The 6,279-nt window shown below is 41.8% G+C and overlaps 1 pseudogene; it reads right to left on the bottom strand.

Moving 5' to 3' along the window:
- Positions 1-231: 231 nt before the first annotated feature.
- The window catches only part of LOC103222843 (keratin, type II cytoskeletal 8 pseudogene), a 105,025-nt pseudogene continuing 98,977 nt past the window's right edge, over positions 232-6,279 (bottom strand).

Here is a 6,279-nt window from a genome sequence, read left to right as displayed (position 1 = left end):
GGTTTCACCATGTTGGCCAGGATGGTCTGGATCTTCAGATCTCGTGATCCACCCACCTCGGCCTGCCAAAGTGCTGGGATTATAGAAGTGAGCCACCACGCCCGGCCTATTTTCTCTAAATTGTCTATTGATTTCTTAATTGTAAGCCATGTTTAGTTTTGGGGAAAAAAAAAAAAAAGGAATTGTTTTGTAGTGGGAGCATGGGCAAGAGGGGTACCCCAGGCAGAAAACTCCCCCGCGGGTGGGCTGAGGGCGACGGCTAAGCCTCAGGTGGGTCTCCTGTTCTCTGTGCTCTCCTGCACAGCAGCCTTTCTCATGGACTCTGGGGCAGCCGCAGGAAGGGTAGGCTGGCGGGGGGCTGCCATGGCTGTTCACTTGGGCAGGACATCAGAGGACTCGGACACCAGCTTCTTATTGCAGGTCTCGATCTTCTTCACAACCACAGCCCTGGTGGAGCTGATGCAGCTGAAGGAGCTGGAGCCCAGGCCGGGGCTTGTGAGGCCCCCTAAGCTGAGCTCAGCCCACCAGCCTAGCCACTGGTGGTCTTCGTATAGATACTCATGTTCTGCATCCCAGACTCCAGCTGACTCTCCTCGCCCTCCAGCAGCTTCCTGTAGGTGGCGATCTCAATGTCCAGGGCCAGCTTAACGTTCATCAGCGCCTGGTACTCACGTAGCTGCTGCACCATATCCTGCTTGGCTGGCTGCAGGGCAGCCTCCAGCTCGGACAGCGTGGTGTTGGCATCCTTAACGACCAGCTCCCCGCAGCTGCTCGGCATCTGCGATGGCGGCCTCCGGAAAAGCCCTCTGGCCTTTGAGGCCCTCAGTCTCAGCCTGCAGTTGGCTCATGTTCCGGTTCATCTCGAAGATCTCCGTCTTCGTATACGCAGGTCATCCCCATGCTTCCCAGCCAGGATCTGCAACTCCTCATGCTTGATCTGGTACATGCTCTCAGCCTCAGCCCAGCTGCCGTTGGCAATCTCCTTGTACTGCGCCTTGACCTCAGCTATGATACTATCCATGTCTAGGGAGCGGCTGTTGTCCATGGACAGCACCACAGTGTGTCTGAGATTGGGGGCTGCAGCTCCCGGATCTCCTCTTCATATAGCTGCCTGAGGAAATTGATCACCTCAGTCAGTCCTTCCAGGCCAGACTCCAGCTCTACCTTGTTCATGTAAGCTTCATCCACATCCTTCTTGATGGGGACAAATTCATTCTCTATCTCTGTAGGATTACTGATGTCATCCTCATACTTGTTCTTGAAGTGCTCCACCAGCCCCTGCCAAGCTCCCCCTCCAGCTTCTCCTAGCCCAGAGTCTCCAGCTGCCACCTAAGGTTGTTGATGTAGCTCTGTAACATGTTGTCCACGTTGCTCTGAACCATCTTCTGCTGCTGCAGGAGGCTCCACTTGGTCTCCAGCATCTTGTTCTGCTGCTCTAGCAGCCATACTTTGTTGATGAAGGAGGCAAACTTGTTGTTAAGGGTCTTGATCTGCTCTTTCTCCTGGGTGCACATAGCCTGGTTGTTGGGGTCCCCACCTCCAGGTTCAGTAGGCACTGGTTGACCATGACCGCAGTGATGGTTCCATACTGCTGGCTAGCCATAGCCTTCGCCCAGGCCACCTGTGAAGCTGCTGCTGCCCACTCAGGAGAAGCTCAAGGAGCTAATGGGGCACCGGGCCCACTCATGTAGGAGTGGCTGCTGAAGGCCAGGGGGCTAGAGGTGTACACCTTGTAGAACTTCTGGGTCACCCTGATGGAAATGGTGGAGGCAGGAGTGGAGGTGGGTAGGCTGAACCAGGTGGAGATTTGAGAAGGAGCAAAGAAGCTGCTTCTAGGTCCATGTTTAAACCTTAAACACAGAAATATCTGCTTGAGAAATGAGCTAAGCTAAAGTTTAGAGGTTTAATGACTATAATTTCTTTATAGTAAATGACTCAGGACAGTAACGTAATCAGCAAGATTTATGATCCACTTAAAACACATGTGGCTTTGTTCATCATTTCTAGGGAAACATGATTATTAAATCTGATAATATTTGCATATGTAAACTATTATAATTAGGTAAAATTTTCCTCCTTCTAATTCTAAAGGGCAGTCACCAGAAGTACTAAGGAAGATTAAACTGTCAGATGTAAGTTACATCATAAAATATATGTAAATTAAGGTGTTCCATATTTTGCTTTGAACATATAACAACGACGCACTAATAGAAAAAATTGTTAATAGAAATAAAGAGATCAACTAAATTTTAGAAAAAAAAGTGAGAATCAACATGAAAATTTCTAAAATATGAAGAATTAACATCTAGAATTTTCATTAATATTGAGAAATATCAATGAAATGGTCTCAAACCACCAAAACCCAAAGTTCAAGGTTATGTGCATGACTTTGGGGCACATTTTACAGGCAGAATACAGCATGGATCAAAATTGGGCAAAAAAGCATAAACGATGGCTGATCCTAGAAGTCAAAATGATTTGGTTACCAAAAACTAGCAAACAGAAATGATCAGCAGTATTCCAACTCTAAAAAGTTTCTTATTGGCAAACCCAATATTAATGCATTAAGAAACAGGGACATGTAGAAAGTAATCAAATGAAAAATCATTCCAGAAACTCAGATAAGTAGTAGGGCATCTGGGGTAGAAACAGGAATTAGGAAAATCTGGGTGCCTCAGTTAGAATTAGATTCAGCTGCATAGAATGGATAACTTCAATTAAAAAGTAGTTTAAACATAATAAAAGTTTATCTGTTTCACTTTTTTTTTTTTTTTTAACAAAAAAAGAACAAATACAGGCAATTCAGGACTATTGTGAGTAATCCACAAAGTTATCAGTTTATTCCATCTCATCCTCCCTAGGAAAAGACTCTTGTCTTAATGGTTACAAATGACTGCTGGAGCTTCAGACATCACATAAGCATTTCAGGACATAAGATAGATAATAAGAACAGAGTTCCTTCTCCGTTTAAGGACTCTTCCCAGAAACTACACAAAACATGTTCAGTTTCATTTTATTAGACAAAGGGCAGTTATATGGCAACACGTTTATTTGCAAGGCAAACTGGGAAATGTGCCCAGGTAAACTTAGGGGAAAATGGATATTAGGAGGCAAGGGCAAACAAATTTAAAATCTGGGTCTGCCATATTCCAGTGACTGAGGCCATAATCCCTGCAACACTGTTTCTCTGAGCATGAACAAGAATAAAAGGCTGACATTCCCAACAGGATGTCTTTGATACCTGGGGCAATTCCTCCTCAGTCAAATAGTTTATAAACATACCCTGTTAAGCAGAAGGTTCGTTTTAGAATATAAAAATCATAGGATCTACAAGTCAGAGAATGTGTATGAAAGAGAATGATGAGAGAATGGACGAATATCCAAGTCTGGAGAAAAAGCAGAAGAGGAATTAATAAGTGACAAAGATAGAGATGGAGGATAGGAAAGGAGAGAGGAAGGAAAAAATAGATTCAAAGAATTTAAAAGGATGAGTGAATATGGAAAAGGAAAAAAGGAGCAAGATGAAAAAAATGCACGCACCACTTTACCTGTGAAGAATTTCTGCCTTCAGCTCATTCTCTGTCACTATCAACATGGCTGGAAATATTATTCCTTTATAGGCAATGCATGAGTTTACATAGACATAAAATAATTTAAAATGAAAACGACCATGGAAGTTTTGTGATTCATTTGGAAGACAAATTCCAAGCATTTCATTTCTTATGAAAAAGAACACTGCAGCTCCCTAGTCTTATGAGAAATATCTTTGTGTGCTGGGTCTGACCTGGCAGTCAAGCAGGACAATCTAAAATATACAGTGAGAGGGAAGAAAACGAAATAAAGAATAAAAGAAATGGAGCAATTACATTTTTATCTCATGTAAAATCTGTAATAATCGCTGTAATCTAAAAGCTTTTAGGTCTAACTTTTGTTTGATGGCTGGATTTGCACTGACACTTGTAAAGAAATGAGAAGTAATACATCCTCCTTCTTGGTAATGGTTGGATGCAGAATAAAACTATCAGACAATTTCGGCACTTCTGGCATTCAGGCCTTGGATAAATTAGTTGCAACATCTTAGACCATTAGAATGATTACAGCAGACTGCAATACACGGTAATAGAAGGCCTAGGGCTGTAAAATTCCTTGATAATGTTTAGTTATGTGCCACTCTGTAGTACCCAGAAATAATTAAGAGAGTTAGTGAGAAAGTACAACTAGTAGTTAGATAGCTATCTCCAATTCAGTGAATCAGAGAGAGGGTGGATTTCAACAACTGTAACTGTTCTTAAGACTTTCTATTATGAAACCACCAAGAAAAAGATCACAATCTTCTTTTCTTGGCATTTTCCTTAGAAGAGTCTAAATGAGGAGTTTAAATACAATTCCTTTTCAGATCCTAATTAAACCAAACATTCTGGATGTGGCAGAAATAAACAAAAGAGCCCTTAAACTCTTTATTGAATGCTTTACATTCAATAAAGGACTTAGGGCCCAGTGGTAAGCTTTGAGAATACAAGGTCAGTGAGATGGACTGGGCGTCCATGCAAAGTGCTTAAAGTCCTATATCTTGGCTTATACCCACGTATTAATATACGGATAGAAAGAACATAATATGTGGCTTCATGGTCAGGAAATCAAGGGAAATTTGTGGGGAACTGGAAGTCACTGTCATTGAAAATTTGAAGGGAATGGGAACTCAGATGTCTCCTGAATCCAAAACTTACCAAGGCAAAAGTTTTGGGAGGTGCTTTTATCATTACTCCATCTACTCTCCTGGAAACTGGAATCTCTGTTCAGTCTAGATGGCAAGGGCCATCCTGATTTGGAAATGATGTCTTGGACTTAGTTGAGGTTATCTGTAGTCATTTTCACTATGTTTCATTCAGCAAGTAATACAAATGATATCCTCTCCATCCAGGATATTGCTGGGCCAGTGAATGGCTGCCAGTGCTATCCTTCCCCTGGAGAGGAAAATGTTTCAAGACCTCTTCAACCTGCAGTGAGGAAGGAATGCACCAGTTCAGAGCAAATGGTGGGCTCATTTCCATCCATACAGTTTTAGGATAGGGCAAAGGGCAGAGAATAGGCAACTCAGCCTAGATCATCTATATCTGCCATCCAGGTTCTGTATTCATAACTTCTTGGGAAGCCAGTTTACATCACCTAGTTCTTTTCCTTGTTTGAAAATCAGGAATCAAAGTTTCAGTGTGTCAGATTTGGTCCTGGCTCTCCACAATGTACTCCTAGGCTGAAGTCATAAGAAGGGATCATCTCTAATTTTTATCCAATTTCTAACAATTCTAAGTTCCTAAGAAGGGATCTTTTATTCTCAACCAATTTGTAACAATTCCAAGTGATATATATATGGGCATTAGCTCTACCAAATGGTATTAGCATATTCATTTCTATATTCTAAATTATTAAAATATCAAAATAACACCTATATAACAGGTGACGTTATGAATGTTAATACTAACCCTCCCACTGCCAAAAATTGACCTTTAAAACTAATATCATACTGGTATATTCTGTTTTATATACATTCCCTCAGTCAAGTCTTGTGTAGCCAGTGCTTCAGTTGCAAGGGGATCCTGAAACAATTGTGAATCTGGATGCATTTCATGCTTTGCCCCTAAGTTTAGTTGTATTTGCGCTGCCCCCTGTAGTCAAGTTTTCAAGTACTGACAGTTGGTTAACTCACTAAAAACCTCACTGTTAAGGATCTCAAGCGACTTGTGGGGATTATCATTATAAATCGCTGGTTGAAAATTGATCTGGATGTGGCACTCGGAACCATAGCACTTACAGTATGACCATGTGATTCTTCCAGCTCAGCCTGACAATATCATGTTCTCCACAGAAATATGAGGATGCCAAGATTTCACCTTCTGCAATTTTGTCAAAGCAATCTTCTCCTGTCTCTGTTTCCTATTGTGTTTTGTGGTTTCTCTGAAATTCCCTCTTACTCCACATCTTTTGACTCCTGATTTCTTATCATTGCTGTGACAACAGCTCACATTTGTATAATGTCTCTTTCTTCTGTGAAACAGAAAACACAGAAATTATTTGTAACTCTCCAAGAATTTTTGAAACATCATCCATCTGATATGGGGGCAAATGAAGCAAAAAAAAAAAAAAAAAACAAAAACAAAAAACTGAAATTATTTGCTCAAGATGGTGCCATAAGAAGCATTCGCTCCCAGGGCCCAAAAGATGTGTGGTGAAGAGGAGGCAAACCCTTGCACAGGAGCTCAGAGGGCCAGATTCCTGTATTGC

Source organism: Chlorocebus sabaeus, chromosome 18 (genome assembly GCF_047675955.1).
Source record: "Chlorocebus sabaeus isolate Y175 chromosome 18, mChlSab1.0.hap1, whole genome shotgun sequence".
Classification (NCBI taxonomy): domain Eukaryota; kingdom Metazoa; phylum Chordata; class Mammalia; order Primates; family Cercopithecidae; genus Chlorocebus; species Chlorocebus sabaeus.
This window is presented reverse-complemented; position numbering and strand designations above follow the sequence as displayed.